The 26,809-nt window shown below is 37.9% G+C and overlaps 1 pseudogene; it reads left to right on the forward strand.

Annotated features, from left to right (window-relative positions):
- Positions 1–636: 636 nt before the first annotated feature.
- The window catches only part of LOC149180414 (hyperosmolality-gated Ca2+ permeable channel 4.1-like), an 85,374-nt pseudogene continuing 59,201 nt past the window's right edge, over positions 637–26,809 (forward strand).

Raw genomic sequence — 26,809 nt, forward strand, 5'->3', positions numbered from 1 at the left:
ACGACCGTCATATCCACTGTCTTTCGTATCATCCTATTTCCATTAGATGGAAAGGTCATTACAGTGGATCAATTGTCTTTCTGCACCCCTGATTATTCACCATTACCAAGTGGCTCTGTACCCCTAATAGGAGGTGGAACTGATAATTATGTCAGTATAGGTGCCGGTCTACTGAAGGCTTCCTCCCTTATGGTTTTTTTTCCTCTTTAGCTACCCCAGGTTTCACAATCAGTCAACATGCTTTCATCAATTCCTCATGAACTAACCGATCCCTGGATCCTAACGGCTCCTTCAGACCTTGACACATTCAGAGACAAGATGCTATTGTCACCAACTGAATTGGCCTACCAAGGCATTCAATCCGCATCCACATCTCCAGTCATGTTGGTTATTTCCGATGGTACCACTACCCTTCCCATAGCCACTCCTCCTTTAGATCCATGCAATCAACTCATACCTACAAACAAATCCGTTCAAGAAATTATGAGTTTTGGAGAGCAACACTCGGAGGATTGGCACCATCGTGTCCTGATATCTGATTCGGACATGATGGCTCTTCAAATCCTCTCCTCTGACTTACCAAAAATTGTTTCCTCACAATATGTAATCATCCAAACTTTGGATGCAGAAGGAAACATGGGCGACACTTCCAAGTCATTACCCATAGATATTTCAGTCACGACATGCATCATGGAAAACACCCAGATGCGAGAAGATTGTGGTCCTGAGGAAATTGCAAGCTCCACCTGCCTATATGAGGAATTCCACGATGAATTTGTTTGGTCTCATAAGGAAATGGCCGACTTTAATCCGTCATTTGTCATGGATGAGATCCAACTTTACGACGAAGAAAAACAAAATGGGTGGCCGATCCCTTCCCTAGAAATAGCTGTTGAACCCATGCCCAACCATACTGCCAAAGAAGAACGCCTACTATACCTTAAACAGTTGGATAAAACTCATAAAGATGCTGATTTGGCACTCGCAGCTCACAAGGAGCAGGTACAATCCCAATTTACGAAAGAGGTTAGGTTTTGTTCTTTCCAAGAGGGCGACTTCGTATCACTCTATCATCCAAAAGATAACCTCTTGGAGGCATGCACGCTTCGACCCATTTGGCTAGGTCCCTATGTCATAACAAAAGTCCTCCCCATGGGGGCATATGAACTGCAGGACCGGGAAGGAATCCCACTCAAGGAGCCCAGATATGGGCTCTATCTGAAAAAGTATTGTGCCTAGTATTGCACTGGGCATGTGCTTTGTAATTTTATGTATTCATAAGTTTTTCTTACCTTTTTTGATGTGATTGGATTGCTTTTTTATTTAGTGGAGTACTTGTCTCATGCATTCTTCTCGCAATGCAGATGTCGTTGTTCCCCTTAGCATACGTAGGATACACAGATGGTGCCAGTCATCACACACAACACATTGCATCAGCTGCTTGGGTCATCTACACACCCGAGTCGGAACTATTTTGCTTCGGGGGGGTCTTTCTTGGTACTGCCACCAACAATATTTCCGAGTACATGTCCGTTGTTTCGCTTCTCACGGAAGCGTCATCAAGGGGCATCTCCAATCTGGTGGTCAGGTTAGACTCCCAGCTAGTCATTATGCAATTGAAAAACCATTATCATGTTTGTAATCCAGCCTTGTTACGTAACTATCTAAGGGTGTGACTCTTGGAACGTCGATTTGAAATAATCACATACGAGCATGTTCCTCGAGAATTAAATACAGTCGCTGATTCGTTAGCTAACTATGTATTGGATTGGAATTTGTCTTATTCTTTATAGCGGCATGCATGAGAAGTAAAATATTTAATAAAGTTAAAAATTTGTTACAAAAAAACATTTAAAAACACATTTACACCACCAAAATACCAAAAATCTCTGTATATATATATATATATATATATATATATATATATATATATATATATATATATATATATATATATATATATATATATATATGATAATTGAAATCCAGTTTTTTCCATCAAAATATTCAAAAACTTGGATGTTTTAAGTACAAAATGGCTCAAAGCCCAGCTACAAGCACTCATATGGCTATGCTAGAACACCTGCTAAAAAGAGCCTATTGCTCCAGAAAAGCTAAAACAACTCTAGCTACCCTTCGAAGAGGAACCAGAAACCGCTCAAGTACACCAACGGTGTGCCACTGCATATCAGCGGGAATCTCCCTCATAGGAAGGGGGGGGACACCCATAGTTAAACCCTCTAGGTTCCTTAGAACCTTGTAGAGACTGTCAACATAGGCCCCTCCAGCAAGTAGTTGGCCACCTCATTGCACATAGTGAGGTTCGCCTGCAGGTCGTACTGGTGCCACATCTGTGTTAAGCATAAAAGTTTCATGTCAGTACTTATTTTCACCTTTAAAAAACATTACATATACATTCAAAAGTGCAAAAATACTTAAGTGCTATCAAAATTATTCTCACCTTGAGGACCCCAGTTGGTCCCAGGTGGCAGCATCAAGTCTGGGTCATGGGTAAAGTCCACGCCTTCATACGCATAGTCATCAACAATCATAATTTGGCTACGGAGCCACTGGAAGAAGTCTTCATCGAAAGAGTGCCAGATTGGTCCTCCTCCTGTGCAAGGATCGAGTGATGACCAACGACCCTACCTTGGCTCCCTCAGATCAAAGGGACCTAAGCTCATCCATGGGCGCATGACAGATACCCTCTCAAGGAAAAATGAGACTATGATAGTACTGTACCCAAAACTGCGTTGGGTATGGGTCTTGCATGCTGTTAATTCTGCCTTCAACTGGCGAAGCACTGCTTCACACCAGTTGAACATCTATGGCTGGACACAGTCAACCGCAAGCAACATTTGGGCCTTTGTTGCTATGTGGGGACCTTTTGACCCCGCCAACCACACAACAACCATGAAACTTCCCTCATAGACCGAGATCAAATCCTCTCTATCTGGACTCTGTTGCTGACTAGTCCACTCTCAGGGATGTAGTAGATCTGTACCTACTCTGAGGTAGATCGTGAATCTGACCTGCCACCGGTAAGGTTTGCTTGTGCCCCATGGTACGAAAAACCAGTCAAAAACTAAATGTCATCCCGATCAATCGTCAACACCTAATCTCCAATCTTGAACACTTGCTCATGGTCATCCCAACACTGGATGATCCATCTCAGTAAATCCTCCTACCCTTTCATCAGCTCTATCTTTGCATGCTTCAATAAACTGCAGCAGCGCAATGCAAGTATGCATGCTAGATTGTTTTGCATTAGCAATTCCTCATTGTCATGGGCCCGTTCTCTCCATAGGTGAGTCATTTCAGCCTGCAACATGCACAAAATAACCCTAAAAACAATTAAAATGGGGCAAAATCACTTAAGGAATACATGCATGAGGGTTTTCACTATGCCCTACAGCCCTAACACTACCCCTAGTGCTACACAGGGAGGATTAACGCCCTCTAGTGGCTCGTACAGAGAGTTTAACGCTCCCTATTGGCCATTTGGAGGGCGTTAGTGCGCAAATAAGGCTTTAGGGCACCTCAGATCTACAAAATTCCACCCATAAAATTGCTAAGAAAGGTTTAGTAAGGCATAGGGCAAGGTTTTAGCTCTCACATGGGACTGATGGCACGTCGAATGGTTGCCCGGATCTCCTGCAATGGTCTGCGGAAAATCTGCTCCTCTTTTGCTCTAGCAAGCTCTCGCAAACTTCAAAATAGTGAAAATGATGCATGTGAAAGCTAAAAGCATCTCCTTATATAAATTTGAGAGACGTGATTTTTTTAAAATCATTAAAGAGGAAGTAGTCCATTCTCCATGATTTTTTATCATGCATGAACCTAGATAATAGGAATTGCTGCTTTTTTATAACTTTTTACCGCTTTTGATGAAAGTACTTTCAGGAATGAAAAGCAGTAAAAGCTGCATGCAATTCTCAATAGAGCACTTTTTGAGATATTTTATTGCTCTTTAAAAAATATAAACATCTCCAAGTTTTTATCATTGAGCTCGTTAAATCTATGCAACGATAGTTAGAGCACTTTTTGTGATATTTTATTACTCTTTAAAAAATATAAACATCTCCGAGTTTTCATCGTTATGCTCATTAAATACATGCAACAATGCTCTAAGCAACTCTTTTTTGATCTTTTTCCAGCTCATTAAATAGAAAAAGACCAAAGGAGCATTCTTTTTAGGCACTTTTTTCTCGCTCTTCAAACTGAAAAAATCCCGAGCTATGTCTTTCGGCTCGTTAAACTCAATAAAGATGACCCGAGCATTCTTTTAGGTAATTTTCTTTCTCGTTAAAACTGAAAAATCCTAAGTTTTTGTTACCGGGATCGTTAAATATAGACGGCAACAGTAAGAGCACTTTCTTTATTGGGACAGTTTCTCACTCTTAAATCGAAAAATCCCCAAGTTTTTCCCCTCCTTCGAGCTCGTAAAACTATGAAGAAGGGATGAGCGGTTCTTTTCCCTCTTTTTCTCGCTCACTAAACTGAAAAAGATACCCTGATTTTTCTTCATTTGACTCATTAAAAATTTTGATGAAGTTATTGAGTTTTTCGTCGCGTGAATCATTAAAAATCACGACGAAAAATGAGTTTATTCTGTCGCCTCATACTCATAACAAAATGAGGTCGACATCTATTGAAAATAGGTTTCTCTTTATCCGGGTTCAATAGATTAAAGTATGAAAAAGTAACTAATACGGGTATACTATTAACCTTTTTTCACACCTGGTTAACAACTATGACAAAGGGACCACCATGGAGTCTCTCTTTATGATCTTTTCAGACTTTATAAATATGAAAATACCACTGAGTTGTCTAGTCTGGACTCTTTAAATTATACAGACAAGATATAGAGTCGCTCTTTTTACGATACTTTTCAAACTCTTAAAACATGAAAAATTTGACGAGTTTTCCTGTCTGGACTCATTAAAATAATCAGATAGCGCAAAGAGTCGTTCTTTTTGTGATCCTTTTCAGACTCTTTAAACATGAAAATATTGATGAGTTTACCTGTCTGGACTCATTAAATTAATCAGACGGGGAAAGTGGACAATAAAACTGTATTCTGTATTTGAAAGCATGGTTTGGTAGCAATCGTTCCCCTGAACATGGCACTCCCTCAGATAAACCTTCATTTTGATGGCCTCTCAACACGAACCCTACCAACCCATGAGTTTTAGCCTATATACCCTGATGTAATTGCATCTCTGTATCCTAACACTCTGTAGTGTTCATGAGTCTAGTGCTATCTGGTTAAAACCGTTGTTGTGCCTTCTATTGTTCAAGTGTTCCCATCTGTTTCCTCTATCAACCAATCATATATATCATTTCATCATGCCCTCTGTTGTTTAGACCCAAATGCTCAAAATATTCCTCAAAAAACAAAATCATTCTTGTCCGATTTTGTGTCGACTGATGTAGGACACGTCATTGCCTACCTTTCGACAAGTTTCTTCCTATCGACTTCAACACTCTATCTAGGAAGATAGCCCAAAAACACATTTAGTACCTTGGTACTTGCAGACATTAGTGGCAGGTTACCTTGTGTTTGATTAGGGGTTTTCATTATTGGCTCTTGGTTAAGCGATTCTACGAGTGTTCGATGACAAAGAAATCTTTCACACTCACTAGTTTGCATTGTGCATCTTGGAGACCATCACCATTATCGGTGACCTTCCTCGCATCTGTTAATAGTCTCCATTATTGACTAGTAATCAAATGATTTTTTGCATGTTCGACATCAACACACATCTTATCACATGTACCGATCTATGTTGTTCGGTGAAGCGGAAATCAAGACCTTGGGTAGAGGCTTGCATCATTCAGCCTTGTTTCCTCTCCCAAGCTGCGGATATTATTATTTGGAGACAGCTATTTCAGGATGATCTATTATGACATTGGATCCTCTCTGTTCTTATTGATGGCCAATATTGTTATATCTCAGAAGAGAAAATTATTGTGACATAGCTACTGAGCATGGGAATGCCTGACTCATGACATGATTTTAGCAGTTTATATATATGTATATGTGTTGTATCAGGTTTTCCTTGCCACCCGAAACTTCTCTCTCTCTCTACAATTTTTTTTATAGAAAATTACATTTTTAGTAAAGTATTTCGGCCATCTTCTCTACCACTGATATCACACTTTATGGGGCATCTGTTATAGGACAAAATGACCTCCTCATCAACTCAAAGGTGAAAGACAGCATGACTGAAGCAAAGACCACAATTGCAGGCCTTGATTTCACACTAACGTTCCCTGCACACTACTAACCTACTTTATAAAGCTTGTTACCAAGCATAGAGGAGCGTTAGTCACCCTGCTAACTCAAGTTGTTAGACCAGGGGGAGCGTTATTGAAACTAAGAGATGTTCAGTGGGTCAAGCCAATGAATCTTCTCACAAATATATAGATATTTATCCCTAAATTTCCTCAAGAAAAGTAAGGAAACGCCAAAATTTGAATTATTTGGGGAAATTCCAATCTGAGAATGAAGGCAAATGGGAAAAAGCTTGAAAACAGGGTAGGTTCATGGCTTTTTCCCTAATGAACTCTAGGAGGAGCTTGGGAGCCCTAACTCGATTGCTACATAAGTAGTGAGAGGGCAATTGTGAAAGGGGTCAGAGCATTTGAAAGGATAACCCATTAAGCTGTTGTGAATTGTCATATACTTGAAGAAGTGAGCTGAAAGAGAGAGAGAGAGAGAGAGAGAGGAATAAGGGCCAAGGGAAGGCTGATACAATGGATGGTTGTAATCACTCTTCCATTATAAATACATAACTGCAATTGTGTTCCCTACTCCATAGTGTTGGTAACATTGTTCATTGAGTTGTTCATTTCGATACTTGTACAGTTGAATAGTTTAAGTTGTATACAAATATATGTTCATTGTGCATTCTTATATTAGTTTTCTAGATTGTATGATGTGATTGTGTTTGCCTTTTCTTTGTGCAGGAATTATCTTGGAGCTGGATTTTGGAGGAGTTCTTCTTGGATGCATTGAGATCTCCAAACAAATCTAGAAGGAGATTTGAGGTAAACACTCTTTCCATACTTGGTTAACTAATATTTGATAGATGAACATGTGTATAACTTGGTATCTCCTACAGATAATCTTACAGTCTGTCGAAGGTCTCGGGAAGACCTTTGAGGGTAGTTTTCATTCTCCATACACCGTGCATTTTACCCCATAGCAACCATGACATCAATACTTTCAATAATTCTCCCAAGTCTTTTATTATAACATTTATATCCTTTACTTCGGGAAGAGTAACCAAGAACAATACCTTCATCTGCTCTGGGTTCAAACTTACCAAGTTTTTCATCAGTCCTTTTGATGTAACATTTGCTTCCAAAAACTTTGAAGTATTTTAAAGTAGGAGTCTTACCATACCAAAGTTCATGTGGAGTTTGAGTGTTTTTTACCCGAACATTTGCTTGATTGAGAATAGTGACGGCAACAAATGCAGCTTCACCCCAGAAGGTTGCAAGAGTTCCAGAATCATCTAGCATAGCACAAGCCATTTTTTGAGAAATTTTGTTCATCCTTTCTACCATTCCATTTTGCTGAGGAGTCCTTGTGGTGGAAAATTGCCTTTTTATTCCACGTAGTTCACAAAAGTCAAAGAATTCATCCGAGGTAAATTCCCCTCCTCGATTAGATATGAGGCATTTGATTTTGCGATCTGATTCATTTTCAAGCAACACTTTGAAGGCTTTGAACTTTTCAAATGCTTCATCTTTATGCTTTATAAGACCTATCCAACACATTCTAGAAAAATCATCAATGAACAATATAAAGTATTCTTCTCCATGAGGCGACTTTTTCCTTGATGGTCCACATAAATCAGTATGAACAAGTTCAAGAGGCTTACTAGTTGATCCTTCCTTTTCAAGGAAGTGCGATCTAGTTTGCTTACCAAATTGCCATGATTTTCATATTGTCTTTTCAAGAATGTTGATATCAGGAAGATCACGAACAGCCTGGAATCTACATGCTTTTCATATTTGAGAAAAGCTTAGATGCCCCAATCTTCTGTGCCATAGCCAGTGTTCATCATTTTTTCTTAAATAGCACTGTTGTTGTCCTACCTTGAGTATGTATAAGTTGTTTGGAGTTATTTTACCTTTGATCACGGTTTCTCCTGTATCAAGCTCACGAAAAAACACATCTGTTTGATCGAAATACTACTTCATTTCCTTGATCACACATTTGAATGACACTCAACAAATTATGATTTAGACCATCAACATACATAACATTCCCAGCTTTAACCTTTTCTTTTAAGAAAACAGAGCCTTTACCTTTTATGACAGCAAGAGTGTCATTTCCAAAAGAGACCTTCTTTTACTTTTCTAAGGCATTATATGAGTGAAGTTTTTCTTTGTCATCTGTCATGTGTTTTGAGCATCCACTATCAATGTACCACTGATTTTCTTTTCCTTCTACATACAAGGATATGCAACATATTTCTGTTTGTTGGTTCTTTCTTTCTCCATATTTTGGGTATTAATGGAGTTTTCTCCTTCTGAGACGTTTGCTGAAATTTACTCCTGCATTCAGATTCTTCATGACCGAAGCTGTTGCAGATAAAGCATTCTATTTCATTTTCAAGAAGAGAAAAGTTATTGTAGGACCTTTTCATGATCCCTGTCACATTCCTTTGATTTCGTGCTTCTCTAGTCATGATGGTCTTGTAAGCAACAGATTGAGCAGCTTTGTGTCCAATGTGAAAAACATTGGCCATTAAAGAATTTCCTGCGATTATCGAATCTACTAACCTGGTGATTGTTGTTTCTATTGATATCCATTCTTGAAGCAGATTGAGTATGATTTACCTAAGGTTGGTTGTAGCTTCTATTCATCATTTAAGTAAATTGAGTTTGATTTACTTGGTGATCTTCTTTATGCCTTTGCTGACGATTGTCAAACTCTTCACTGCTCTTTGCTGCATCAAGATAGCTTTTAGTGGAGGTTGACAGCTTCTATGCTTAAGATGCTTCTTCAGTATATCCAAGACCTGCCTTTATCAGAGGAGAATGCTGCACTTTGATAATTTCATTTAAGGTTTCTGATCCTTTAGCAAATCTAAGATTGAGAGCTTTTGTTTTCTCAATATCCTTTCTTAGATCCACAATTTCACATTCTAGTTTTTCATTGAGTTTTTCTCTTTCAGCAAGTTGGAATGTCAAAGTATCTATAAACATGTTCTTTTCTTCTAAATAGATTTTAAGTTTAGAGATTTCTTCATAAAGGTCATCTTCATCTAGAGCATCCAAGAAATCATCATCTTCAAAATCCATCAAAATTCTATAGTCATTACTATTTTCATCTTCATCACTAATTGATAAACCATCACTATCTTCATGTGTATAGTAGCTCTTCTTACTTACACTTTGTTTTCTATTACATTTTGTAGATTCCTTACCTTTATCAAACTTATCTTTATGAGGACATTTGGCAGCATAATGATTGACTCTTCCACAAGCAAAACATTTGAAAGGTAGTTTACCTCTGAATCTTCCGAAACCTCGTTGAAGGTTCTTGACAAAGTTTGCTTCTTCTTCTCCTTCTGAAATATGTCCTGATTCATTCAGTTCTTCTTTTACTGAAGCTTTAAATGCGGCTTCTCTCATATCTAATGGATCTAATTTTCTCATCTTGAAAGCAGTTAAGATTTCGTGCAGCTGTGTCATAGTAATAGTCTTAAGATCCTGCTTTTCTTCTAAGGCAGATACTTTTGATTCAAACTTAGCAGACAAGGATCTTAAAACCTTTTCAACTAAAGTAACTTCTTTTATCTTTTCACCCAAATTCTTCATGCAATTAACAATCTCATCTATATGTAAGAAGTAACTAGCTATACTTTCATCATTATGCATCTTGAGAATTTCATATTGAATTTTGAGAGTTTAGAGTTTTGCACATTTTACCTGAGAGTCTCCTTCATAGCTTAGAACGATTTTGTCCCATATTTCTTTGGCGGATTTGAGCTGCATAACTTTGACAAACTCTGATTGTGACAAACTTCCCAATAATGTATTGACAGCCTTGGCATTGGTTTCATATTTCTTTTTACCTGCTGCATCTGTAGGAATTGCTGATAGAAATACATATCCTCCTTCCACGATTTCCCTGGCATCTATTACAAAAGATTGAAGATAGGTTACGGTTCTTACCTTCCAATAAACGAAGTTTCTTCCATCAAAGATTGGTGGTATGATGGATCCCTCTCTTTCTTGATTACTCATGATGATGGATCTTCCTTCAAGCAATCAAGCTTCTTCTGAAGGACGAGATCTGATACCAATTGTTGGAAATAATACTGAGAGGGGGGGTGAATCAGTATTAGCAAGTCAATAATTTTCATTTCCATAATTAGATTCATATACGCTATTTCAGTTAATGGAACTTGTCTGTATACGCAACTGTGTTTAAGGGAACTAGTGTATATTCAAAAAACTTATGATTCAGTTAATTCATCACATATTGATCTTTAATTAGTGCATAAAAACCATATAAACAGTAACCAGGTGCAGTAAAAACAGAACAGACAATCACACACATGAACACAAGATATAAGGTGGAAACCCAATGTGGATGAAAACCACCTGTTGCAGTTGTCTCTATCTTCTTTTTAATAATAAGAAACCTATTTTTACAATTTTTGTACTAGTGCAGTCTTCTACCAGTACGCAGGCCTCTACCTGCAAAAGGCTACAACCTTCTTTCGTTCTCCAGCTTCTCCTGTAAGGGAGCTGCAATCCCCTAGCTCTTGTACTAGCTGATATGTTTACTATTATGTAGGTGCCGGCCTACAGAAGACTACAACCTTCTCTTTTCTTCCAAGGACCACGTTTCATATATTTTAGGCTAGATCCATCAATAACATCATTCAATCATCACATATATCTGCATCAACCAATATCCTTTGCACCAACCACAACTGAATCAATCAATCACTTTGAAAACCATTCAATCTGATCTTTCAGAATGTTGTAACCAGAACCCAAGCCAGGACCCAGAACACTGCAACAGCAAACAAAAGTAGTTAAAACATATTTTATAAGGTATACGCTACTTCTATGTGTCAAAACTACGTGCATAAGCTATTTTCTCAAGGCAAACCTGCATACAAATCTGCAAATCAAATTTAAGATGTATACGTTGTTTTGAACTGAAAAACCAACATGTATATGCGCCTTTTCTAAAGTGAACCTGCGTACATATCCATCATTAGATTTTATCCTTCATCAAGCACTAAGGTTCATCCTTGGTTTAGATCTAGCTATGCACCATAACCCAATAACCTATATACTAAATCTTGCTCTTCATCAGATATTCAATCCATGAGTGCCTTGGCCTAATGATCTTCCCCTCCTTTTATAGTCTAATTCCTTACTCAATACCATGGACCAAAACTACTTAGGACCAATACCTTGGACCCAATACCTAGGGTCAATACCTCGGACCAGATACCTTGGACCAATACCATGGATCAAAATACCATGGACCAAATGCCTTGGACCAAAAATTAGTTTTCCAAGATATACGCGCCTTGCATTCTGTGAAAGTGTGTGTGTACATATACGCAACTTGTATACAGTGAAACCGCGTGTATATGTGGCTTGGCCAATGGTGAACCTGCGTATACCTCTCTATCTTCATTCTGTAAAGTCTGATCTGAACTATGTGTTGTTATCCTATTGAACTGTGATCTATCATCTGAGTGAGTTGCCATCAAGGACAACGCCTATGTCATAATGCCAATAGACACTAGCAAAGCTCATGAAGGACTTGGCAACCCTATCCTCACGTGCTATATATGCAAGGCTAGGGCCATTATGAAATAGGTCGAACCATTTTAAAGGATTGTTTATTTGACTATCGGGAAGAGTCTCAGACTAAGGTATCAGAAGAGGTTAAGAAGAGAGAGAGAGAGAGAGAGGAGCTGGAGGGGTAAGGGAAGGTTGATACAATTGATTGTTGTAATCATTATTTCTACATCAATATAGAATTGAAATTGTGTTGTCCACTCTGAGATGTTGGTAGTATAACTTGTTTATATGTTTATGCAACATTGTTAGCATGAGTGTCTTAGATATATGCAACTAGATATATTTATAGGTTCATGAATTGTTTATTAAGGTTTTATGATGTGATATTACGCTTGTCTTTGCTATGTGCAGGTTTTGATCTAGATCTGGCTTAGGGGTCTTCTGCCTATCTACATTGCGCTCTCCAACAATGCCACACTAAGACTCGAGTAAATAATTCCTTCTCGCTTTGATATCCATTTTTTAAGCATAGATATCCATGCATCTTTGTGACTGTTGTAGCTAATCTAACTGTCTACCAAGGATCCTAGGAAGATCCTTGAGGGTTTCTACATCACCAAACACTCGTGCATTAATCCCTATAGAAATCATGTTGCATTTCTTCAGGTTGATGTTTGCATTCATATCAAATGCCTAATCAATTCCAAATAGCGTCGGGTAGGGATTAATATCATCCACTATTTCTATTACCTTCAAATAAGCTATAGTGCATGCCCATTCAATGTTTACAGCTACTCCATGTAAGCAACCCATAGGAATAATCTTCTGTTGGTTTTCCATTCACAATTGAATTGGGGACCACTATAGCGTCAGATTTCCCATTCTTTCCCAAGTCTATTTAGGTAAAACATTTGCATCAGATCCCATTTCAAGGATCACCTAGTCCATTTAAAGTTCCCTGATTTGTGTAGCCAATCGCATCTCTCGACCATTCCTTTTCTTACCCTTGTCTACTTTATTCATTGCACATTGTTCATGTAGTGGTTTATCGTTGCCAGCACAGTTGTCTATCAACCCTTGCAGTCCCTCTACTACTTTTTTGGTCCCTTAGGAGCTTCATGAAAGTCTGTAAGAAGGATGTTAACACTGAAGGATTTGTTTCCTACAAAACAATGACTTCTTCAGGTTTCTTTGTTGGTGTACTCTGAGCCTTTGATGTGGAACCACCTAAATCCGCAAGGATATTTTTTGCCTCCATAAAAGCTTCCTCTTCCTTATGCATATCAAATATATCATCTTTGTTAGTAGCCTTGCACACCCATATATTTTCTTTTCTTTTTTTCCTGCAGTTTTATCTTCCCTGGTAGCTATACTGCTTCACATAACTATATTAACTTTGGGCCCATCTTCGCTTGGTTCTGATCTCATCATCTAAATGTTCTGAGTGGGTTGTTTGTTCTTCTTCTCTTGCATATTTGAAATAAGCACGGGACAATCTTCTATAACGTGGTCAAACTGTCAGCAATATTGGCAAGAGGGGTGTGTCGGATTCTGACAATCTCGTGAAAAAGTTTCCTAGTTCCCCACAATTGTAACAAATAATTTATCCACGACCTCTTCCAGCTCCTCTCCCTTGTCCTCTTCCTCGTCCCTAGAATCCTCCATGTGCTACAACTATGACTTGATCCTGCTGAAGACATACCTCAGCCTTTACTTTATATGTCAAAGTTTGGTCTATCATTAACTCATAGCTTCGACAATTATGCTCATCATGGCCTACAGACCCACAAACAATGGAAAAAGGTTCTTGGGAAGTCTATACAAACTTATGCAACAAATGGAAATTTTATGTCTCATGTTTTCCTCTTATCTGGCAGATAATGCACCATGGCACTACACCAATACTCGATCCAACGATATTTTCTCGCTTCAGGGGGATAGGACCTCTCCCAATTAGATACTTATGATATACTAGGAAATGATCCTTGTCATGACCATGCCCTTCACACTTTAAGAACTATACTTCTGCACGAGTCTCATTTTGAACCTCTTTCCCTTTTTTGAGATCTTGCAACTCCATATGCAGGCTAGCCAACTACGACTCAATCTACAGCACTCCCATATTCGTATCCTAAATAGGTGAAGCCTCCAACTTCATATAAATTTCCAATGCTTCAGCTTGCGATCCAGCCTTCTATTGTGATAATGATAATCTCAAATGAGGTAGCAACGAAGAAATATACCAATACTTATGTTTCTCATTTGAGATCTATAGATTAGTCTGTTGTAGTAGACATTTCAGCATTTGATCAAAATCCCATGTAGATTCATTCACCTTCTACTTAATTTCTTTCACCTCACTCACAGGCTGGGCTTGAGACTTAGGCTTTTTGAATTCATTATTCAGCGCATATTTTGTGTCTTTCAACGATGTAGCTAGATGAGTCATATTGTACTTAATATACCAACTCAGCGTCCTATCTTGCAATGTTGTGACTAGTTGTTCTTTCTTCATATCGTCATCTATTATCTATTGTGATTTCCATACAACATCTGATGTAAACCATAATTGATCAGGGTCTTTTGTCCCCATACCCTTGAATATAGGTATCTTCATAGTGTTTTCCATAATGAATAGCGGAGGTGGAGGTGGAGGTGGAGGTGTAAGTGTGTGAGGTGGAGGTGATGGCAGAGGTGGAGTGGATGGATGCGGTATTCTTGTAATACCTTGTTCTATTGTCTTGGCTTACCTTCGGGCATCTTCAGACTATTACTTTCTTTGTCTCTATTAGACGCTCCCAACAAAGGACTGTACACATCACTTGAATCTAGATCTCTTCTAAATGGTCTCCCACTTTGCGTAGCTCCTTTCAAGTCTCATCTAAACATCAATTTAATGGCATAACTCATTTCTCGTACAATAGCATTTTAGTCCAAGTTTTCAGAGACTTCAGATACTTACCTCTTGGTCCTTTGAAAAGTTAGCATTCAACATCGCTATAACTGACAGATGTGTCAATCGTGAACTCAGTAATAAATCCACCCAAAATACTTTCGATCCAAGAATTTATAGCCTTCGCGACCTTGTTTTATGATCCTTCCAGGCGCTTCACTAACTCTGGAGTCCACACAATAGGTTTATCCAACTTCCAGGTAGGTTGATCATCTACCAATTTAGCCAACCATTCATATAATTCACATGAAAAATAGAAGAAGAAAAATTCATGTTCCTCTGTATACAAGTATCTCTGCAACCAATCTTCTTTTGACAGGCATGTATTCCTATTTTCTTGGGTTGGGGACTAGTGCAGCTTCTGATATATCCACTTTTCATTTTCCTTGTTAGTTGTTATCCACTTATGCCACATTACACATTCCTCAGATTGATCTCAGTCCCAGCGACAGAACCATGTGTTCACTTGAGGGGGCTTGGACGTAGGTTCAGAGTTAGTTGTGCTAACCAACAAAACCCTACACTACTAACCATTTCGGTAACAACCCATGTAGCGCAGTCTACAATCTCACCCGAGGTAGTATTGGGGGATGCTAGAACCAGGTTTCTACATCCAAAGGACTCTGTGATGTATTTCTATCAAACTTAGGCTTTATCTTGACCTTCACGAACCCTTAACCCTTAAAACCTGAAAGTTACAACAATTAACAATTAGCATATGTGTGCCCTTCGTCGATTGCACTAAAGATGCATAACATCATATAAATAAATAGATCTACTTCTTTGTGATTCTATTAAATACTCTTCCTGACTAATTTCATTCAATAGATAGTAAATTCAGAGAGAAGCAGTAATACATAGATACACAGATAATTCTTCAAAACAAGCCTTTATTATGCTTTAGATCTTCAATTACAGTCGTTTCCAACCCTACACACGCAGTTGCAGGGGCCCACACACTCAGCTGTGGACTTACCAAAATATCTATGCACATAGCTATAGGAGCCTTCCCCTTCACCTAAGTACATAATAGAAAAAAACAAACTCAAATCCTGCACTTGCATTTTCTTGCTTACCTATCTCTATGACTCTTCTATGACTTCCTTTTATTTTCTTCTTTATTACAATACCATGGTCCAGAAACCATGGGTGAGTCTCAAAACAACTTGACTCTTAACAAACTAAGGGGCTTTAACCTTCCAAAAGCCCTTTTGACTCCTATCGACCTACTCTACTCGCACTCAACTCTTTAAAATGCAAAGACTTTACAAAATTTGACCCAAGGGACCCCATCCCAACAATCCACCTTATTTTTATAGCTGCAATTTGGCCTTACTGAGTGATTATGGCCGAGCCAACGGGCAAGGAAACCTTCGTAAACAAGATAGTTGGGGTGAAGGACAGTAGGGTGTACCTGACTGACATCTTGTCCCTAAAAATAACCCTTACTCCCTCAACCGCTACGATGGCTAATGATTTATGCTTTCTCATAACTGGGATTCTTCATGTAGCTCTCCCTACGAATCATTTCGACCCTTACTCGATTCTACTATTGGTTGCACATTTGGAGTCAAAGCAACAAGAAATTTATTTTAAAATAGTCATGCATTGCTTCTAAATATAGATCAGGAGATAATCGCTAAGATGTTAGGTTTCCCAACTCAAGGAATTAACATTACAGAGAAAGGATTAGATAGTGAATTTATCACCTGGGCTGAAGAGGACAAAGTTGAGTTTCTTAAGACCCTCTTCGAAACCCCTGACCCTGAGCTGAAATATATTTTTCCTACATCTACTCAATTACTTAAACCTTTCTACCAAACCTTAACTTCCCTCATTTTTGTCATCTTTGGTCTCGTTAATGATTCCAAGTTGGACGAGTTATTGTTCTTGGCAATTTGCCTTATCAACCTTCAGTCAGACCAACAAACCATAGAATTTCTGAAATACTTATTATGTGCCCTTACAATAGCTTTATCTATTGCCCTTCCTTTTAGTTCCTGCCACTACTGTTCTTATCTTATCCACATTATCCTTTATAACTACCCTTCATATTTTATGAATCTTAAACTTCTTCTAAGCACCATCGACATTTATGCTAAGGAGAAGGAGGTGTTTTGCTTGATAGATGTATTCTACCCTCTATGTCTCCCTTTAGCTTATTCCCAGTATATTGACTGTTTTGCTCACCCCTTCAAGGCTAAAAGAACAAAAACGAATGTGGTTAAAATTTCAGAAGAACAGACCAAAATTTTGAGATTGACTAAATAGGAAAGCATAGGGAGTTGGTTCTTGTTTCGAGATTCTACAGTAATACGACTGTATGCATTTGATGGGCCACTTTACTAGTTACCTACGTATGTATCACCTTTGTTGTTTGTGTATGAAGTTTTAAGGAAAAAAATTACAGTTAATGAACTTCATTTTGTTTCCAAAAAGAAATGATCTTTATTTGGTTACCCTTATGTCATTTCTCTTTTAATTGCTAAGAAAAAAAATTCCATTGATGCTTTGGAAAAGGAATTCTCTTCTCTTGGATTCATGCAGGAGGATTGCTGGAATTATGACCCCTTAGGTATCATTTCATGACATAAGAAGCAGGATGGGTTATCAACTTACATTCACGAGAGTAGGCCCGAGTTGGAGAAACTAGCGAACTTACTAGCTCTAACTGAGGGGAATTTATAGCTAGCATCATCTATAGGGATGACTGGGGAGATTGCTCAAATCAACTTGAGTCAGTCCCAAATCTAGATACGTGTTGAAGAAAGTGAACCTGTGACATCGTTCTTTGCTACTTCTTCAATCAAATGAAGGTCAAAAGCCATGACTCATCTTGATGTAGTTCGGTGGGTGAAACCCAAGGAGGGTGACGTAGATGCAGATGTGTTTGACCAAGAATTCGAGCAATTTCATGCATAAATAAGGCAAACTTTGAAGAGTATTGAACCAAATGACTCAGGGACACAAGCCCTAGACATCAAGCATTCATTTATGAAGAAGAGGGAAGTGGTAGCTTGTGGGGCAGAGTTGATTGTAATCCTAGAGAAATCCCAATCCAAGGACACCTCAAAACTTAAGGAGGTACTACTTGTAAGTGGGCCCCGTTTTGGTATCGACTACTAATTGTGAGGCAAACATCTTAAATCTTATAGTGGTTCAGCCTGAAATAGGGGAGAATCAACAAATGGTCGGACCCAAAACCTCTTCCTTGACTATAAAACTTGGTAAGGTATCATATATGGAAATTATAAATTTACTTTGACAAGCAGGTGAAATTGTGGCTAAGAGATTGCTTGATTCCTCGGTAGGAAACAGGAAAATGCCAGCCATGCTCGATAAGGTATCTGAACAATTTCAGATAGCTCAAGTAAGCTTACGTACCAAGACCAATCAAATAAGAGAAATGGAGGACATAATAGTGCATCAATCTAGACAAACCAAGGATATTTCTCCTCTAAATAAGTTACTAGATTGAAAGGATAAAGAGATCAAAGCACAACGAGCGATCCTCAAGATCCACGAGCATGACCCTCATGTCTTAATACAAGCTTTTGAGAGGAGAGAGGAGGTCGAATCTCCTCTCCAGTAGATGGATGTTTCTTTAAGAATCATGGAAGAAGAGTGACATGATGCCCTTAAACAGTTAGAGGCGCTCAGGATGGATCTCGTGAAAAAGAGGAGTGACACCTGAAGCTCCTAATGGAGTATAAGGCTACAATCGATAAAGCCATTAGCTCGTTCCAAACTGCCAAGTCAGAAGATCCCAAGTTATTAAATGTAAATATCACTCAATTAGAACATGATCTACAAACACTGGCAGAAGAAAAGGCACAAACGGGCCATAGGATCAAAGTCATAGAGGAGCAAAGAATAATGGAATTAAGGAGATTCAGGCTACTCCGAAAAACAAACATAACAAGTTCAAAAATTTGAGAGAGGTATTTCACATTACTATGATGATTAAGAAAATACTCATACATGCCAAAGGGGATATATGGAGAGAAATCTGGTAGAAGATTACTACGATCAAGGCATATGTGAAAATTCTCTCAGATTGTGAAAAAGCTCTCATACAAAGCACAAGGTTGGAAGCTAAATCTACCAATGAAGCTCTAGATAAAATGCTTGAGGACCTTGATGCCATTATGGATTTGGTCAACACCTTAGAGGATGTTGCCTTAGAACAACTAAGATTACCTCCCAAGGAAAACTACATTTATTCTTTGTGCATGTTAAAATAAAAACGGTTTCCTATCCAGGAAATGCAGCATGAATTTGAAAAATTCATCAAAGATAAATGATTTTAGAACCGAGTGGAGCTATCTGGGAAGATTCGATGTGCCTTCATTCTAGAATAAGGTAAATTGGGTGATATAATGGCATAATTTCTCCGATCGACTCAAAGTAACAAAGCAAGATCTGGGTTGTTTGGCCATGCCTGGAGAAGAGGAAGTTGGACCCTCAATAGTTTTCAATGCTCTTTGCTAGTACTTTACTATTCTGGCTAGGAATAACAATATCATACAAAACCTACCCACCACCAGGTACCAAAATAAGGTCGTGTTTGATAGTAGAGATCACCAAATGCAAGGATGTGCCACGGTTACCTGCTGCTGAGTGGGAAAAACTGGTGAAAGTAAACAATAGTTTTAAATGCAATACAACAGTCGAGAAACTCACTACCACCTCACAGTCCATTGAACCTATTCCATCTATGAAGTCCATTACATAAAAACCCGAGGATTGGAATGAAATTCCCTTTATCACAACACAGGTGCAATCTATTAGTATGCAGGAGGCACACACACTCTCTCCTACAGGGATTATTAAGAAAACCAAGGCTCCAAAGTCACGTTGACATCATGATTCATAAATATTTTATTCCAAAACTTCTATTTTATTTTATTTAGTTTACTGAATTTTAATGTCAGTTTCTTACAGTAAAGAGAGTTACCAAAAGAAGTTATATTTTTGAAAATTATTATTTAAAGCCCTGTTTCCCATCACGAGTGGGTTGTTGTTGGCAGAAGCGAGAAACTTGTTGAATACAAAAGCTGACTATACATGATACACAATTTTTATTTTCAATTTTGAAAGTCTATTATGTTGATTTTAAGTTTTATATGTTCCTCTTGTTATTTTGATTCATAATCATAGAGAAATAAATCTAATGATTTCTCTCATTTAGGAATTAGATCATTTGGTTTTCATGTTCTGATATCAATACTATCAACATTAATGTTGAATTATCAGTCATTAATTATTGATAACTAAAGGTAAAAATTTTGTTTTACAACAATTTATGTCTTAATTGTGATTGTGGGTTTGTCTGTTCTATTCTTGATTATGTTATATGTGTTTTATCGATATTTTTTCTTTGTTCTCCAGATCATGAAGTTTTGTTTTCTCTGCCAGTGGTTCCAGTCATGATATTTAGTATTAACTATTTTCACCTATAGATTAGAGAAAAATAATGAATATACCTGCACCTGATGCACACATTATGGTTTAATCTTGGAAAACAATTTTCACGTTAATATTTTCTTGTTTTTATCTTTTCTTTCTTTCCTTTTCTTATTGATCGCTATTATCCGTGTACAAATTTATCATTACTTCTTTATATCACCTAAATTAGAATCTCGAGATTGAGATCCATTAATTTGTGTTCCTCCCTTCTGTTAATTCCACCAACTATTACAACAATCAATTATTTCAAGCTAGTCTAATTCTATTTACTAATTGAAAATCAAATAGTTCAGATTTTGAAGGTTACCCCCTATGGTGTGTTGGAGGTCAGCAGTGATACCTAGAGTGGGAGGACTCATTAGTTGTCAGTGAATGCATATTTAAGTCGTTTACATGTGGGAACGATTTGAGCACCAACATTCGTTTGGCATCATCGCCATGGATTATTAATATAGATATGTGGATGAATAATGATAACCCTGTTCAACCACATATTGTATTTGTTTTGGTTGATCAACGCAATATCCTTAACAGATTGTATGAACTATCATTGCAGGATTCCCATACACATCAATAATTACAACACAACTGGGATGTCTTATCCATGAGAATATGAACGAGCCTAACCTAATCCCAATGTTCTTGGATGACAACAACCTCACTTAGTCTACAGATTGCAACGGAAGTGCACATCCATCGTTGTCGAGGTACTTTGTTGGATCTAAGATTGTATTTTTATAATTACTTAATTAGAATCTAATTTTTAAATTGGTGTAGTTAAATATTCTTTAATTTGTGTTTTTATTCTTTATAAACATGGACACCCCCAAAGGTTAACCAGATCCAGGTCCGAGATCAGTAACCCTCCTTTAGATGACCTCGAAGTGCTTGTTACTATCGCAAATAGGAGGACACATCTTGATGAATTTAGACATAACCACTCATTGTCCCCTAACCCTCGGGTAGTTAAAATTTTCAACCCTTCACCCTCAAGCCTTTAGGTTGAAGTTTCATCATCATCCTCTCAGACTAATTGGGTGACCTCTCTTTCATCCTCTACACCTTTTAATAATCCACCCCGCCCCTCTGACTAGTATCTATCCTCAGTTCCTAATATTCCACCCATTTCACTTGTTCCTCCAATTATGAATGCTTGGGTAAATTCTCGGTATCGTTCCCTTGACCTACAAGGGTGTTTACATGATTTTCCCCCGAAATATGATAAAAACTCCCATGGTTTGATAACGATGGTGATCGAACCATGGAATATCATGTGATCAAGTTTTAACATTATTGTGAAAATTTAGGGGTGGAATATGACAATGTTCACATGAGACTATTTGTACAGTGCCTTGAATAGAAGCCTCGCAAGTGGTTTAGAACCCTTGCTCAAAATAGCATTAAATCCATGGATAATCTTATCACATCATTTATACAACAATATGGCATTAAAAAGAGTAATCATCTTTGGCTCGTAGAGTTTGCCACTTTGAAATTGAGACCAGACGAATCTATGTCCAACTTTAATAAAAGGTTCACTAAGTGTTGTAACCACTTGCCACCGGCGGTTCTTCCTTCCGATACTACCGCGGTTGTAACATACACCACTACTATGAACAATGATTTGTCCTATGCTCTACGAGAAAGAGAGCCCACGAAATTAGCTGATGTGCAAGCTAAAGCCTGCACTTGTGAAGGAAATCTCATCACTATGGGGAAAAGGTTATCTCGGTACACTAAGTCTGAAGGTAAGAAAAAGGTTATGGATGCCCCCCCCCACCAACTCCCTACCTCTTCCTCTTTGCATGAATAGAAGATTGAGGAAATGTCGAAACTTATTAAATCCATGACTAATAAGATTCAATGTTTAGAAGTGGGAAATACACATGTTCCCCCTCCTCGCGTGAATCCTTTAGTTCAACCCAATTTTTGTCCCCATGTATAGAATCATAATCCAAACTTCCCCCAGTGAAATCTGGCTCCCTTTAAACGTCCTCATCTACAACAAATCTTGTAGCAAGGAAAGAGGCCTGATGAACCCCCTATTCATCCTCCATTAATAAGTAATGCTAACCTTATTGAAGAATATGATGATGATGTAGCAATCCATTTTATGAATCCAGAGCAAGGGGAGTACCCCAATCCAGATTATATTAATTCCTTTGACATATCATTCCCTGATACCCCTAAGTACCTGGAACCAGAATTCTGGGACCTCAAAATTTGATGATTTTCAGAATAGCTGGAGGCTCAATTTCAGCATACACATAACCTTAGGCCCAAAAAAGAGCATCTACCTCACAAGAAAATAAATCCACAACCTCCAACGTATAAGCCAAGGGTTTTTCTCCCTACTGAACCTAACCCTATAGATATGGAATCCCCTCATATAAAAATATTTAATTTACAGAATGAGTTAAACAGACTTAGGGTCAACATGCCCTTAGCTGAAATTATGAAGATTCTCGACTATAAGGAAGAAATAGATTCCTTCCATAAGGCATCTCACCAATCACCATAAAAAATTGTTTCGATGGACATTATCAATGTGGAAGATGACGCCCCTAAGATTCTTTTGGGCCTTGCAGAGCAAAAGAGTGGCACCACGGTTCCTCCTTTTTACATTAGTCTTAAAGTCCACGATTGGAACCTCCACAACTATATGTTAGATTATGGCGCTTCTCACAATATTATGCCCAAAGAAATTGTGGAGAAACTCAGGTTAAGTATAACCCAGGAGTATCATGAGCTTTATTCTTTTGACTCTCGAAAGGGTTAAGTGTTTAGGCATCGTCAAAGATCTTGTTGTAGTTTTGGTTCAGGTCTCGGTCAAAAGCCTCGTCATGGACATTGTCGTGGATGATGTTCCCCCAAACTATGTGATACTCCTTTCCAAGGGTTGGGGTGCTAAACTTGGTGGATTACCCCAGTTAGACCTGTTGTATGCTACTATCCCTGTTTTTGGAGGAGGTACTCGTCGCCTCTACAAGGAGTCCAGGTTAACTTATATGATCAATTTAGAACAAAATCCTGAGAACTCCCCGGTCTACACTGTCAAGGAAAACATGGAAAATTTTGTGTTTTATGTCTCAGAGGAAGAAAAGTACTCCCTTGCCGTGAATACTGGCCTTCTCTCTTTTCCCCTGAATGATAAAATGGTTTGGAAGATGTACTTTGATGATGCCTCTTCTAGGGTCGGATCTGGTGTAGGTTTTGTCCATATACCACCTTCTCAAAAAAAACCTCTTTTTCTTTTAAATTAAATTTTGAAACAACCAATAATATTGTTCAATAAAAGCCCTTCTCCTCATATTAGAAACTGTGTGCAACCTAATATTAAGAATTTATCTATATTTGGCGACTTTGAGATGGTAATTAAGCAAGTAACAAACAAATTTTAGGCTAAACACCCTCTTTTGCATTCCTACAGGAACTATGTTTGGGATTTAGTCGATAATTTTTTCTTAGCAATTAATTTTACTACAGTCCCTCATGAACAAAATCAGTTAGTTGATTCTTTGGTTGTTACAACAACCACATTTGTCCCACCAACTGGAATTAGGATTAAGTTTGAAATAGAGGTCATTTATCGACCTTCCATACCTGACAATATCAAGCATTGACAGGTATTCGATGATGAACAAGAAATTAAGAGGTTCATACAGTTAATCGGAGAATTCTCACACCATCGTATTGATGAAGACAAGGATGTAGGAATGGCTCAGACCCATGCTTCTCATTTAGATTCTAGGATTAGAAACCATGATGTCATCCAACTAAAAAATAATTATATCCCCAAAGGATTGATTCCCTTAGAGAAAATTTTCGGTCGTAATGACATAGTTTCCAACCCAGCTTTTAAACCTCTGAATGTTGAAGTAGAAGTTTTCAACATCTCTACCACATTGAAGGATAAATCGGTTAATTTATCCAAGCTTCTCCCGCCTCATACAAAAGAGCGTTACATCCACCTTCTTTCAAAATATCCTGACATTTTTTATTGGTTGTATGACAACCTTAAAGCTTATGACCAATATATAATAGAGCATCAGATTCCTTTGAAAGAGGGAACTAAACCTTTCAAACAGAACCATCGTCACATTAGACCCCTCTTACTTCCTCCTATCGAGAAATAAATAAAAAATCTTTTAGATGCCAAGGTTATTTTTCTCTTGTGGTATTCCACTTGTGTGGAAAATTTAGTACCTGTTAGGAAGAAAAGTGGTGAGATTAGGTGATGCCTAGATTTCAGGAATCTCAATAAAGAATCCCTCAAAGATAATTATCCCCTCTTGAAAATGGATGACATTCTACAACGAGTAGTGGGAACTACCCACATCTCCATGATGGACAGATTTTTTGGCTACAACTAGATAGTTGTCCATAAAGATGACATGTATAAAACCGCTTTCACTACTCCTTGGGGTATGTTTATATACTAGAAAATTCCTTTCGGGTTTATGAACGTTGGAGCGACCTTTCAAAGGGAAATGGATATTTCCTTTGTCGATGAAAAGGATCAATTCATATTCATATATTTGGATGACATGAATGCCTTCTCTTCCAACAATGACCAACATCTTAGGCACCTAGAGTTTATCTTCCAGAAAGGTCGCAGGTTTGGCCTATCGCTAAATCCGAAGAAATCTTTCTTTGTGATGACAGAGGAAAGTTACTAGGACATATAGTATCCCAGAAAGGCATTAGGATCGACCTAAAAATGGTGCATGTGATTCAAACTATTTCTCTCCCTTGCACTAAGAAAGAGGTCCAAGCATTTCAATGGAAAATAAATTTCTTGAGAATATTTATTCCTAATTTCGCAGAGATAGTCAAAAATATTACTTGCATGATGAAAACGGGTAATGATATTCAATGGGATGAGGAATCAAAGAATTATTTCCAAGAAATTAAAAGATCTATAATGGAAGCTCCTCTCCTTATTATCCCAGATTACACGAAATATGTTATCATTTTTCCATTCACCTTCGAACACACTATCGCTACAGTCTTGTTGCAGAAGAACCAAGATGGGTATGAACAACCTATTTCCTTTTTTAGTAAATCTCTCCAAAATGCTGAGTTGAAATATAATATAATAGAAAAGAAGGCACACGCCCTAGTAAAGACTCTTAAGGCTTTCAGAGAATACATTCTACTAGCTAAATCGACAATGTATCTCCCTCACCTTGCCATAAGAGATATACTCATGCAGCACAACATCGAGGGTCGAAGGGGAAAACCGACAACTAAAACCAAAGAATATGATCTGGAATTAAAACCTATTAAAATCATAAAAGGGAATGGGTTGGCTAAGTTACTAACCGAGGCAAACATTGACATGCTCGGCATCAACTTAATTTCTCTTGAGAGTTCGGTTGCAAAAGATGAAGGTTAGTAGGATAAGCAGTCATGATTGCTGCTACCTCAACTAGATCATGTTACCATCCATCCTGATTTTTTATCAGTAGAATAGTAGAAGGATATTATTAGTTACCTTCAAACTATGCATCTACCTAATTCCTTGAACAAGGTCGCAAAACATTCACTTAAATTAAAAGCTATTAGTTATTGTATTATAGATGGAAAATTGTATTGAAAAGATCCAATAGGTATCCTTTTGAATTTTGTCCTTCCATCTCAAGTCAATTATCTAATTACTCTACATAACAATGGGGTGTGTAGTGACCACTATGCTTGTCGGGCTAGGGCCCATAAAATTTGCAGTGGCCTTCTACTAGCCCACCCTTTTCCACGACGTAAATAGAAAAGTAAGGTCTTGCCACCAATGTCATATTTTCGTTGGAAAGAAAAACCTTGTCGTGTTGCCCCTTTAACCCATTATAATCGAGTCATCCTTCCATAAGTAGGGTTTAGATTTCATTGGGGAAATCCACCCCCCTTCTAGCATCCAACACCATTGGATTTTCACCACAACCGACTATTTTACAAACTGGGTGGAGGTCGCACCACTAAGGAAGATTAATCATAAATCCATAATGGATTTTCTAACTAAAAATATATTTTCTCATTTTGGTTTCCCTCAGAAGATTTTATTTGACAATGATAAGCCCTTTTCTTTAGCTGTGTTTCATAACTTTTGCGATAACTATGAAGTTAAGTTGAGACATTCAACATCTTATTATCCTCAATGGAATGGACTCACTAAATCCACCAATAAGGATAGTGTTATTTTTAATTCTGAAGAATTCCTTACATTCAAATAAGAGGAACTTACACGTAGGGCTAAAATATGCACTCTAGGTTGATAAGATCATCACCAAAAAGTCCATTTGTACTTCTCCCTTTCAACTTGTTTACGAACTGGATGATGTGTTCCCCTTATACCTAGGTACTAAAGTTATGAAAAGCCTATAGATGATAAATGAGGAACCCAATGACTTGCAATGACAAATTAATCAGATGATCCAGCTACAGCAAGAGAGATAACTAGTCTTTGATAGGATAAATCAACACCAGTCTAGAGTCAAACAAGATTTTGACCAACGAGCTAAGAATAGAGTCTTTCTCCCTGGGGATTGGGTCCTCAAATGGGACAAGAGGAATGAAGAGCCCAACAAACATGAGAAG

This window comes from Pinus tabuliformis, chromosome 3_2 (genome assembly GCF_031772625.1).
Source record: "Pinus tabuliformis cultivar Carrire ecotype Pingquan chromosome 3_2, CPIR1, whole genome shotgun sequence".
Taxonomy (NCBI): Eukaryota; Viridiplantae; Streptophyta; class Pinopsida; order Pinales; family Pinaceae; genus Pinus; species Pinus tabuliformis.